General features: G+C 38.0%; 1 protein-coding gene across 3 annotated transcripts in view; it reads left to right on the top strand.

Moving 5' to 3' along the window:
- The window catches only part of kaznb (kazrin, periplakin interacting protein b), a 256,139-nt gene that overhangs the window by 8,347 nt on the left and 233,599 nt on the right, over window positions 1-14,193 (top strand). The gene's annotated exons all lie outside the window — the stretch shown is intronic.

Below are 14,193 nucleotides of genomic sequence, written 5' to 3'. Positions count from 1 at the left end.
AACAGATCATTCTCATCCATAACTGATGCTAAAGTGGGCAATGTTTTGCAATGTGTCTGTGATGGGAACCAAGCTACAAAAGTGCATGTTTTCCTCTTAAATTTAGCAATGATTGGGTTGAACTTTAACAATTGTGTTGCAGGTCTGTAAGGAAAAATGTCAGTACTAAAATTATCTTGATTTACCTCTTTATCGAGCACTCATTCAAATACTCTAAATTAAAAAAAACAAACTAAAAACATGGGACTATAAACAAAGTGTATTTTTGTTTTTACTCATTTTGGTTTGATGAATTATGTGTCTTATTTTATACGGCTGTAGCTATAGAATATTTTAATAATCGAGTATTCTACTGAAAATTCCATCGAGTAATCGCATAAAAAAATTTTTTAGGTAAAGCGCAATTATAAATATACATGAGAAAACAAGACATTTTTACTTAATATTGAACCATTTTTAGACAATCATTGTCTTTATTTTAGATATACATTGTTAAAAACAGCCAACAATTGCGTCTCAGACGTGACTAGAAAACCCCCCAACAAACTTACTGCTTTCATAAAAAAAAAAAAAAACATTAAGATCTTATTTAAAAATTTTTTTAAAAATCTTATTTCTTACCTAAAAATGTCATTACGCTTGATAACACACATCACTTAAAAGTTAGGTGTTCTTCCCATGTGTTTTAATGGAATTTTCATTTGTTTGAAGCTATTTTTAAGTTCTAGTTAAGTTTTAAGTTAAAGTCTAAATTTGAAGTCGTGATAGGATTTTGAGTTTTTGCAGTGTTCAAAATAAATGTATGATACCTGCTGTATTGGAGCAAATTAGGCATGAGTGCCCCTTGGTGTTTTATCCATCTATGACTTCTGAGCTAAAATTGACAGTTAGCTTTTTTTGAATTTTTTTTATTTTACACCCTCATCACTCTATAGTGCTCTTTTTACAGATTAAATAAAGCCTGTATGAAAAACACGTTAGTCACGCATCGAGAGTAGTCATAATTGATAGAAACCTAGCCCTCCGCGGGGCTAATGTTACGTTAGCAAGGTACAGTAACGTTAATCTTATTTATTAGCGCGATTTTTTTTTTTTTTTACCTTGTCACGAGTATCGCTTGTTCACTCTCGGAGTAAACGTGGTGCTTTTGGTGGAGCTGGGGCTAGACGAGTGGGTCGCGCGGTGGCGCCCGGCCCGGGTTTCGGGGGCGGTCATCGGTCGCTGGGTCCAGCCGAGGGAGCAGAAGCATTGGCGGGGCCGCAGGTAGCCGGGGCCGGGCGGGGGTAGTGTTATGCAAGCACTGTCTTACAGTGAATACATGAAACAGTGTTCGCCTTGGTCTCTAGTCTGAAATGCTCCCACACGTTTGACATTTTCTGCTTTTTCTTCGTGCCTTTCTCTTCGCTTTCGTCGGCTTCTTTGTCATTACCTCTATTTTCATTTGTAGTTGAAATCAAATATATCTGCCGGCTCTCCCTTCTTCCTCTATGCACGTTAAATGTAGTCTAGGAAAAACGTCATGCTTAGAGCTGGCAAAATTAAATGATTCTTCGAGGCGGAGAAAATGCCTCAATCAATTTTTAAAATCGAGTTACTCAATTTATTGGAATAATTGTTTGAGAACTGACACAGAGAGAGAGAGTGAGAGAGAGAGAGAGAGAGAGAGAGAGAGAGAGAGAGAGAGAGAGAGAGAGAGAGAAATTAAAAGAAAGAAGAAAAAGAATGAAAAGCAGGGGTCGCGTTAACCGAATATTTTCGGTCGTTGACCGATTTTTTTAAAACGGTGACGGAAAAAACTGAAGTCCATCCGTCATTTTGACAGGTTGCAATTCACACCCCAGACCACAGGGTGGCGAGTGAGCATATTAATTAGCTATTGTCTCTCTTGATGCATGACGTCGTTGGCCTTACTCTGAAAAATGTCAAGGCAACTGAGTGTCCGAAGTCAAGGCAACTGAGTGTCCGAAGTTTCTTCAAAAAGCCCCAAAACGAAGATGGTGTTGATAAAAGAGGTGAAAAAACAGGGCCCGGACAAGCGGGCACGCAATTCAAGTCCATGCGCACCAGGAGGAAGGTGTGAAAACTACGTTCAGGCCACAGCAGGTGAACTGTTAATTTCATTGTTCCATATGCTACATATGGTAGGCTACTTACCTACTGGGGCCACAGTCAGCTGTTTTTGTCACTGCGGAGAAAAAGTTACATATTCATCTGCTTGATGTGTGATGGCACGGTGTGGACTCTCTGTTAAGCTTGTTCGGACAGAATATTAATTTAAAATGAATGAAAACTGTCACGTGACTGTGTCGTAGCCGCTAACGCGCTCGGCCAAATGGACACACAAGTACGGAAGGTGAATTATGCTAAACAAAGGGTCACCACAACGTCATTATCATCATTTTAAAAATTTAAGTGACGGGTAAAAATAGATTATGAGCGGATTTTTATGACCCTGTCAGTCAAAATGACAGACAACGAAAAAGTCTAGCGCAACCTCTGATTAAAAGGTTATTTAGTACAGTGGTTTACTTTCAAGGTAGCAGGGAAAGAAATCACAAATTCCTTTTTTGCAAATCAGTTTTGCAGCACAAAATAAGTTTGCAAACAAATTACCTTTAAATATTTAGTTTTTTAAAAAATATATAAACATATGTAAAATATATACTGTGCCCGCCATAATTATTGTATTTATAATAATTATGTGTTTTTTAGCTTCTAATATTTTTTTTTTTCTAAATAATATGGGACCTTAATGGAAAAAAAGAGAAAAATCCAACCTTCAATACAAGTGCATTTATTCAGTAGGGAAAAAATCCCACATAAAGAAATTATTATTTGACATCAAATAATGTGTGTCACAATTATTAGCACCCCTGGTGTTAATACTTTGTACTAGTGCTGCAACGATTAATCGATTACCTCGAGTATTCGATTAGAAAAAAAATAATCAAATTAAATTTTGTTGCTTCGAGTATTCGTTTAATTAAAGTGGCTTTGTGATGGTTTATTTCTGTTTGCATTTCGATTTATTGATTAGGGTGGACACACTACACTCTGGTCTGCCTCATTTCACATGGCTGAATCCAACTGCTCCCTGTTCAGACCAACGTAAGTTTTTGTTTGAGCTCATGTTTTTTTAATGCATTCGTAATTTGGTTTAGAGGTATATTTAACCGTTTTTTGTGGGAATATGTGTCTAAACCATTTGTTAGGAGTATTGTAAAAAAAAAAAAAAAAGTTAGCATTTTATAGCATTTAAGCTAGCGGACTTTTGCTATGTAAGTTAGTCAATTTTTCTTTTGTTGTACATGGATCCCTATTTATTTTTTAATACCGTTTGTGGCTCAGGTCTGGCATTTTAATTTTTCATGTTCCTTATTCAATTACTCGATTATTCGAACTAACTAGTTCATCGATTAATCGACTACTAAAATAATCGATAGCTTCAGCCCTACTTTGTACAACCCCCTTTTGCCAACAAAACAGCACCTAATCGTCTCCTATAATGTTTCACAAGATGGGAAAAGACAGAAAGACGGATCTTCAGCCATTCCTCTTTACAGAATCTCTCTAAATCATCCAGAGACCTGGGTCCTCTCCTCTGTACTCTCCTCTTCAGCTCACCCCACAGGTTTCAATGGGGTGGAGGTCTGGGGACTGAGATGGCCATGGGAGGAGCTTGATTTTGTGTCTGGTGCACCATTTCTGTGTAGATTTGGCCATATGTTTAGGGTCATTGTCTTGCTGAAAGACCCAGTGACGACCCATCTTCAGCTTTCGGGCAGAGGGCAACAGATTTTGATTTAAAATGTCCTGGTATTTCAAAGCATTCATGATGCCATGCACCCTAACAAGGTTCCCAGGGCTTTTGGAAGCAAAACAACCCCACAGCATCACTGACCCACCCCCATACAGTACTTCACAGTGGGTATGAGGTGCTGTCTACACGCCAACAAGCTGTTTGGGAGGCATGCACGGGGAAAACCTTTCCTCACTCACAATCATAAACGCAAACGTCTAGAGTTCGCCAAGCGGTATTGGGGCTTCAACTGGGACCGTGTGCTTTGGTCAGATGAGAACAAGATTGACCTTTTTGGCAACAAACACTCTAAGTGGGTCTGGCGTGCCACGAAAGATGCGCATGCTGAAAAGCACCTCATACCCACTGTGAAGTATGGGGGTGGGTCAGTGAGGCTGTGGGGCTGTTTCGCTTCCAAAGGCCCTGGGAACCTTGTTAGAGTGCATAGCATCATGAATGCTTTGAAATACCAGGACATTTTAAATCAAAATCTGTTGCCCTCTGCCCGAAAGCTGAAGATGGGTCATCACTGGGTCTTTCAGCAAGACAATGACCCTAAACATTTGGCCAAATCTACACAGAAATGGTTCACCAGACACAAAATCAAGCTCTTCCCATGGCCATCTCAGTCCCCAGACCTCAACCCCATTGAAAACCTGTGGGGTGAGCTGAAGAGGAGAGCACAGAGGAGAGGACCCAGGTCTCTGGATGATTTAGAGAGATTCTGCAAAGAGGAATGGCTGAAGATCTCTCTTTCTGTCTTTTCCCATCTTGTGAAACATTATAGGAGAAGATTAGGTGCTGTTTTTTTGGCAAAAGGGGGTTGTACAAAGTATTAACACCAGGGGTGCTAATAATTGTGACACACATTATTTGATGTCAAATAATAATTTCTTTATGTGGGATTTTTTCCCCACTGAATAAATGCACTGGTATTGAAGGTTTGATTTTTCTCTTTTTTTCCATTAAGGTCCCATATTATTTGAAATAAAAATTAATAGAAGCTAAAAAACACATAATTATTATAAATCCAATAATTATGGAGGGCACTGCATATATATACCAGTGTGATTTACTGAGTTATCTTGGTTGTGATAGACATTTTCTCTTTGTTCTGCAGTTTGTTTCAGTAGTGTAAATATATAAAATGTACTTTATTTTTTCCCAGCATCCTTATAACTCAATTAATATTATTAATATGTTGCTTGTAGCCCTTAACTCATCCACTACCCTTGAAATCCATTTCAACTGGGAAAGCTGGTATTGACTGCAATAGACACCTAATCTAATTTGACTGGGGGGCTGGCAACGATCGAACGATCGAGAGGCGTATTGATTAAATATTTTGACGCGAGGGTGAGTAAAGATGTACGCATACATTTTTGTGACAATATAGCACAATTTTTGACATGATCAGCAACGTAAGTTAGACCTTTTCCAATGTAGGGATTGTCTCCAGTGTCTACTGACATCACAAAAGCAGTTGGGGCATGTCCATTTTGCTGATGAAAACTAAGTTGTCGACAGTGGCAGCCAATGAGTGAAGTCCTTTTGCGCATTCTATTTGTTTTCATGTTTAAATGTGCTATGAAACATTACAGCAAGTGATTTTAAAATGATATCAGACCTTATTTTTGACACAAATCCATCAATAAGAATACCAGTAAAGGCTTAACTGTGAAATCTAATTTGTCTTCCTTTCTCAACTGCCTTTGCCCTGCCCACTAAAAACATCTCCAAACGGAAGTTGAAGTCACAACCAGTATGTCGTGCAGATTTTTGCTGTCTGCCAGTATGCTATCCATAGGCTTTCTATTTCGTTGTTGCCGCGTTGTTTCCATGTGACTGTCATTCTGTCAACATGTACTGACTTGATAGCAGCCCTAGAAAGCTAGGCATGATCATCACTACCAGAATTGCAAAAAAAAGTGGGCATTCCCTGATGCATTGTTTTGAATGGAAGAACTGAAATGGTAAAAGACAGAGGTTTTTAGGTTCAAAGTCCTCCTCATGTAAAATTACATTGGTGCAGTCATTTTCATTTTGTAACGTGATCGTTACGTTTTAGGACTAGGCATGTGCCGGTATGATATTCTGAAGGTATAATAATCTTAAACCCAAATATAATGGTTTCACGGTATTGCAATTACAGCTCTAACATGTGTTGATTTGCGATACCTTGGTTTAAAAAAAAAAAAAAAAAAAAAGTTTTTCCATTGAACAGGATTTTTTTTCCAAAACATATTAGCAAATTGGAACATAAGTATCTTAAGTTAAAATAAATAAATAAATAAATAAAATGGAATATATTCTAAATGAAATTTTAAAAAATGCAGTCCTATAGGTGAGCCTAAACCCACAGCCATAGCTCAACATCATTACCATCAGAACAAAAATAATTCAATTATGGGTTTAGGGTTAGAAAAAAAGCACGTGTGTATGACTTGTATCATGTTTGCATAATGCACACACTGTCTTTCTCAACATAGACAGTTTCTAGAGAGAAAAAAAACACGTTTTACCACCGCTAGACACACTAAACACGCTGGAGTTAACTCTCGTAGCTGGTGGGAAACCTTCACGACAGTGTTAGTAACCTTTAATTTGGTATAAATACGAAATCATATTGGAGGTGTTGCCTCCTCGGCAGCCACCCTCCGCCAACATGTTTTACATGTCGGTTGGCTCTCCTCCTCTAAACCACAGCTGTCTGTAAACTCTCTGTAGCCGAAGTATTCCCATACCAGCGATTTCTTTTTCTTCGAAAAAGGAAAAAATTCAGGAGTCATGCCATTGCCATTGTGACGCACAGCTGACTAACTGACACAGAGCAACAACCGGTGGGGCAGAGTTGAGCCTTGCAGCTGCAAGTGCGGAATTTCGCCATGCATTTTTGTGACATAATAGCTAATACCATAGTATGATTTAAAATTTTTCCGGTTTTGAAAACTTGACATTTTCATACCACGGTATACCCAGGGGTGAAAGTGGCTAGAATTTCTTGCCGGAACTCCCCGACGTGAAGGTCGCCGCGGAGACAGAATTTTTTCTTTTTTTTTTTCTTTTTTTTTTTGTGGGGGGGGTCAAACCTCTTAAACTACTGAAATGCAAAGAAAACTGTTTTAGCACAGTTATTTCTATAACACATTCAAAAACTGATTTTCATTCAAAATTGTATTTTTTCAATGATTTGCAAATAAAAGTTAACAAAAACAGCAATAAGCCCAACTTCCATCTCCTAAATTTTATTTTTATTTTCCCTTATTTCCTCACATACTACATGCCAAATCTCAATTTTAACTACTTAATAACATACAGTGCTGCTCAAAAGTTTGTGAACCCCCTCAACATTTTGGAATTTTCTATTATTTCAACCTGATTTCCTAATCAATCAATTCAGTAGTTATTTTGTGTTTTTTTAACAGTTGTGTTGTCGAGACTAAATTAAAAAGAGTTTTCATCAACTGATGTAGGTGCAAAATTGAACTGTTTGGTCACAACCAAAACCGCCATGTCTGGCGAAAAGTCAACACTGCATACCACCAAAAGAACCTTCTCCCAACAGTGAAGCATGGAGGTGGGAATGTCAAGATCTGGGCTTGCTTTTCATCCTCAGGACCTGGACAACTCCACATAGTCCAGGGAATCATGAATTCTGAGGAATATTGTCAAATCCTAGAACATAACCTGACGCCATCTGTTTTGAAGTTAAAGCTTGGCAGAAGGTGGATCATGCAACATGATAATGATCCAAAGCATTCCAGCAATACAACCAAGGAATGGCTGAAAAAGAAGAAGATTCGTGTTCTGGACTGGCCCAGTCAAAGTCCTGACCTAAATCCCATTGAAATGCTGTGGCGGGACCTGAAGCGAGCAGTTCATGCCAGACGCCCATCAAACCTCTCTCAACTGACTGCGTTCTGCAAGGAAGAATGGGCAAAAATCCCCCAAAGTAGATGTGAGAGGCTGATTAGTCACTACAGAAACCGTTTGGTTGAGGTAATCTCTGCAAAAGGAGGCGCAATATCCTATTAACTGAAGGGGTTCACATACTTTTGCACACATGATATCTGAGTTTTTCTTAAATCAACCACTTTTGTTAAATAAAGAATGACAATATAACTATTTCTTTTGTTTCAGTCCATTATTTGGAATGTCAGTATTGTGGATTTGGGTATAACTTAACATTTAATAAGGTTATTTTAGTTTTTTTTACAAAAAATCTGACCATCGCTGTGGGGTTCACAAACTTTCGAGCAGCACTGTAGGTATGAGTGTGTGCGTGAATGGTTGTATGTCTCCTTGTGCCCTGCGATTGGCTGGCAACCAGTTCAGGGTGTCCCCTGCCTACTGCCCGTAGTTGGCTGGGATAGGCTCCAGCCCCTCCGCGACCCTCGTGAGGAAAAGCGGCATGGAAAATGAATGAATGAATAATAACATAGGATGTATATTAAAATTGAAGTTAATGTAAACATTTACTTTTTGTTTTTTTTTTAATAATAAAGATATAAGTAACATACATTCAGAAAAATAAGTACAAATGACTTATATTATGCAGAGTAAAATAGAATATATTTTGAAGATCGCGCAAACATTGACTTTTTTTTTTTTAAATCATAAGGAAATGAATCAGTAGCCTAACATAAATTTACAAATATAAGTCTAAGTGCACATTGACAGCTAAGATGTTCTGAAACTCCCCATCAGAGCAAATAAAACTAAATATGATAAACAAGCCTCCTCAACTCTTTCGTTGCTCTTAAAGATTTGATCCATTTTATGTTGCATAGCCCTTTTTTTGTCGCATCAATTCAACAACTTTTTTTTTTTTTTTTTCCTTGCTGTTCCAGAAAACATGCACATTTGAACCAATCAGAGCTAACTATCTCTGCTGATCACATGTCAGTATGTCAGCCAATTGAACGGATAAATGAGTCCAGGCGTTTTGCTTTGCTGCATTCATTCGCACATTGACGTGACTCATCATCGTCAGACTCAGATAACTGCAGCAGCTGGGGAAACCTCCATGCCGTCTGTGGAATAAAATAAATAATAAATACTGATGGAAACGGATTACGCTACACAAGCACTTTATTATGCTTGTTGTTAACACTTGTGTATGTAAATCTGATGTTAGTAGATCGTTTTCTTCTTTGACAGTTTAGCATTTTTTTTTTTTTTTTTACATAGCGTTTTGACAGTTGCCTTCATATTTTCAGAATCAAAGTACCGTGTACCGAGCAGCATTTCGGCCCTGAATTTTATATCGGAACAGCATTCCGGCTCGGAATCTTATACCGGAACTGCGTTCTGGCCCTGATTCTTATACCGGAACTGCGTTCCTGACCGTTCTGGCCCACTTTCACCCCTGGGTATACCTTGAAACCGGTAATTGGCACATGTTTACTTAGGACCTTTAAAAACTGCTTGTGTTAAGCGTTTGCATGCATCTTACAAGCCATTAACTGCAACAGCAGGCATGTTAACGACTCAATTGCCGCACTACATGGTCGAGTTAAGTTGATAATATCTTATGGTGATTGTTCGGTTAAGGAAAGAGCTTTGGCTCAAGGTGAATAAATAAAAATCCCTGTTTCATCCCCAGTTATCAAAACTAGTTGCCCAAAAAAATGTAAGTGGGAAGTAGTCTAGGGAGTTGTGACGCCGTTGCAAATGCGATGCTAGGCTAGGGGACTCCAGTAATACCTGACTGTCGTCGACAACCTACAAACTACGCCCACATGATGCTACGCTAGATATCACATGTATATAGAACTAAATGCGAAATGAGAGATTCGGCAGCGCTACCAAATGTATAGAGAAGTAGATGCGAAATGATACACATGCTGGCGTTAATAAACAGCTGCCATCTTAAAGCAGTAGACGTCTCAGGAAGGCTCTGTTGTAGAGAACCTTCCTAGCGAACCTAAGTAACTTTATATCTAAAATACTCCTAAATCAGCAAAATCTTGACTTGAATATATCTTTAAATGATGAAACAGTTGTAAAACTTTCACATGTCGAAAATAGACAGAAAAGAACCAATGCAATAAGGGGCGCAATGTTAACAACTTTAACGGTTGATTCACAACATTAAATGATTTCCAAAAAATAGCAAAGGTTACTATCTAGTTATCGAAAAAGAAAAAAAAGAAAGGAAAAAAAAACAACAACAAAAAAATTAATTTAGCTCGGTCAGCAGCGGGCTTTAGAGCGCCTTGTTGTCCGCCATGAGTTACACACACAACATTCAGAAATGGAGAGCGAGGAGGTGTGGGGAAAAAAAAGGTTTCCGTGAGCATTTCTAAAGTCGGCAGGCATTTATTTATACGAAAGCTGTGGAAATTCAATTTTTCTGTTATGTACCATCTCTGAATGTTTTCAGCTGCATAATTCCCACCTCAGCAGTTTGATCCCACGAGCACATCAGATTCATAATGCGGATACATGAGGAGGTACACAGGGAGTTGCTGCAGAGGCTGAATTATTGACAAGTGGAGGCGATCAAGGTTTTCGGGCGCAACCTGGAAAAGCTTCACCAGAGAGACGTTAATGTAAAGTCACAGTTGGGCAGAATGAGTTTTGTGGGCGGCCAACTAAATGAATTGCATCTCTTGAGTGAAATTTTCAGTTGCCATATGAGAACTTTATGATGCATCTGTTACACTTAACGCCAAAGGGAGGCGTCTGTGTGGAGGTTCAAAGCTTGAGCGTTGCTGCTATTTTTAGATTTTGTGTGGCGTATACTTCCAGGACATTTCATTAGGTACGCCTGCAATGCTCGGATGAAGCTTTACTTATAAATTATTGGCAATAATATATCAGAACAATCCATTTTAATTGGCGCTGGCTAGTTCTTTCGTTACTATCCGTACACTACTCAGCTTTATTTACCGTAGAACCTAATCAACTGCAGGCGTCCAAACGAGCTGACTTATGAGGTGTTTAAAGACTTCCATTTGCCATAAGCTCCTTGACTTCCTCGCTCTCAGCGAGACTCGTGTATCTTCATCAGCTCCCCACCGCCAATTCAATCGTGGTGGTCAATAATGCAATAGGAGTGAGCTGTGTACGAAAGAAGTCACTTGTTCAACATCCGCTTTTGTAAAATATGGTTAACTAATCCAACCAAACAATTTTTATTGGTTATTAAAAATAATATATGTAAATTATTTTTGTCTATTAAAAAAAAAAATCAAACTGAAAATAAAATAATAATGAAGAAAATGGGTTTAATCATTTTTTAATGAAAAAACATTAATGAAAACACATAAGAATAATAAATTTGAATTTTGTTACCTATTTATTAATATTTATAAACTTTGTTTAATCTGCTGCTGTTGCCTGCAACAGACATTTAATCAATTTTGGCTATGAGGACCGAAAGTGATCATTTAAATTATTTATTTCTTAAAAAAAAAAAAAAAAAAAAATGTGTTAATCAATAAAATAAAAGTTCCTAAACATCAAAAAAATCCCAGAAGGCGTATCAAATAACAACAACAAAAAAAAACATTTAACAAACAGTAAACATTAAAATGTAAAATAAAGAATGACAGTAAATCAAATAACTAAATGATATGGTCGGAAACGTGATCGGAAATCGGGCAGATCTGGCCATTTTTCAGAGGATCGGAATCGGGTGAAAACGATCGGGCTTTTAATTTAAAAAAATACATATTAAAAAAAAAAAAAAAAAAGGGCTAAAATAATTCAGAAAATACCATGGCATTGTCAAAACAAACAAAAATATGTACGCGTTATACTCCGCAATAGGGCTGCAGCTATCGATTATTTTCGTACTAGATTAATCGATGAAGTAGTTAGTTCGAATAATCGAGTAATCGGATAAGGAACATGAAAAATTAAAATACCTGTGCTGAGCCTCAAACGGTATTAAAAAATAAATAAATAAATAAGGATCAATATACAACAAAAGAACAATTGGCTAACTTACATAGCATATGTCCACTAGCTAAAATGCTATTAAAACACTAACGTTTTTTTTTCTTCCCCACAATGCTCTTAACAGATTGTTCACACATATTACCACAAAAAAACAAAACAAAAAAAAAACGGCTAAATATACCTATAAACTAAATTACGAATGCATTAAAAACACATTAGCTCAAACAACAACTTAGCTTATGTTGGTCTTAACATGGAGCAGCTGGATTCAGCCATGTGAAATGAGGCAGTCTAGAGGGCAGTGTATCCACCCAAATCAGTAAAACTAAATGCAAACACTTTCAAAGCAAACCATTACAACGCCACTTTAATTAAACGAATACTCGAAGGAGCAAAATTTAATTCGAATCTTTTTCTCTAATCGAATACTCGAGTTAATCGATTAATCGTTGCAGCACTACTCCACAACACTCCTGGGGAAAAGCGGAAGAAGAAGTACTGTAGAAAGAAATAAGAGAAAAAAATAATTTTTTAATGACTGTCTGGCCTGGGCCTCTTGACACATCAATATGCCTGTCTACTCTATTGACTTATCTGAGTAGAGATTTGTGTACGTCGCCATCTAGTGGTTGGCCGCCATTACTGGGATGTTTGCACACCTATAGCAGCCCAGCATTACAGTGCTGTAAGATGTTTGTTTGTTTGTTTTTTTTTTATTGTCATCATCATCAGTATCATTGACAGTTACAAGATAGCATTGTCTTTTGTCTCAAAATAAGGTGACTTGGACTTGAGTGTGACAATATGCGATCGGGACACCCCTATTTCTTATAGTTCAAATTTATGTATGGTATAGTAAAGTATATATTATTACAGTACCGTATTTTTGTACTATAAGTCGCACCTGAGTATATGTCGCACCAGCCATAAAATGCCAAGTGAAGAGGAAAAAACATATATCAGTCGCACTGGAGTATAAGTTGCATTTTGGAGGGAAATTTACTTGATAAAATACAACACATAGAACAGATATGTCATCTTGAAAGGCAATTTAAAATAAAAATACGATAGAAAACAACATGCTGAATAGGTGTACAGTATGATAATGTTACATGATGCATAAACAACGAAATGCAAACGTGGCCGGTATGTTAACGTAACATAGTTATTAAAAATTATTCAGATAACTATAGCATAAAAAACATGCTAACAAGTTCACCAAACCATCAGTGTCACTCCAAAACACCAAAATAAAATGTAAAATGGTGTAATAATGTGTTAATAATTTCACACATAAATCGCTCCAGAGTACAAGTCGCACCCTCCAGCCAAACTATGAAAAAAACTGTGACTAATAGTCCGGAAAATACGGTATGTAATCCATAGTACAGTACATTATAGCATAGTGTAGTTTAATAATAAATCATTCACGGCACTAGATGTTGTTGTGGAGGGCCATTACATTCTTTGGCCAGAGATGAAGAATCCAGTCAAAATGGCCGCCAGCCGAAAGACTACGCCTCCCAGCATGCCGCACAACTCCTCCAGGTGTGGCTGCTTAAGCCACTTATTTGCAGCTGGCCTGGAGAACTATATAAGAGACGACCAGATGAAGTGAAGAAAGAGGCGGAAGGAGATTGACAGAAAGACTTAGAAGAAAATATTTTGATGAGAACAGACCTAAGTTGCTATTTTTGAGATATTTAGTTTATTGTTTGTTTTGTTACTTCTGGTGCTGCATTTTGGCCTTTTTCTTTTGGGGAAAACCGGCTGTTTTTTTTCTGAATAAAGAAGCAGTTTGGTTGAAAACCTTGGCGTCCCGAGCTCCTTCCTGGCCAGGCCTACCTCGTGTGCAATCACAACGTCCACTTGATTTTGACAGATAAATGAGAATTCACTGTTGGCCCCTCCCAATTCAAATGGATTGGACGTCTGTCTCTGTCAATTTCACTGAACCATTATTCTTCACTGCCAACACTCCAATTTCAGTTGAAATGTTGTGTGAGTGATCTCTCCTATTTCAAGTTTCTGCTGCACGTTAGCCGAGAATACCTGAGTGTTCAACTGCAGTCAACACGTTGCCTCAGATTTAACGCCCTCACATCAACGACACTTAAAAGCAGCGTGTGCTGCTTTTAAGCCGCGAGAGCTCTAGCAGAATATCTCAACACGTACAACGTGAATCCAATCTCAGACGACAGAAGACGAGTGAAAAGCTGATGTTATTCAAATGTATCAGGAGTTAATTTCTACGGCAGGACAGCGGTTTCCGTGTTTGCTGTCACAGCTGCGTTTTCTGCATCGTTGAGTGGTGTGCCGGAATGTCTGCTGACGCCGCATATCTGCCTCTTAGTGCCCACTCTCTGCTTTAAAATCCTCACTCGCTCTCTTCACCCCTTATCGACAGCCGCATAGCCAGCTAGTTTGGGCCAACCACAATTAAGTACCAAAGGGGATGCATTATTAATAGAAATCTATATCACTTG

Source organism: Corythoichthys intestinalis, chromosome 9 (assembly GCF_030265065.1).
Source record: "Corythoichthys intestinalis isolate RoL2023-P3 chromosome 9, ASM3026506v1, whole genome shotgun sequence".
Taxonomy (NCBI): Eukaryota; Metazoa; Chordata; class Actinopteri; order Syngnathiformes; family Syngnathidae; genus Corythoichthys; species Corythoichthys intestinalis.
The sequence above is the reverse complement of the archived record's forward strand: the minus strand, read 5'-3'. Positions and strand labels throughout refer to the sequence as shown.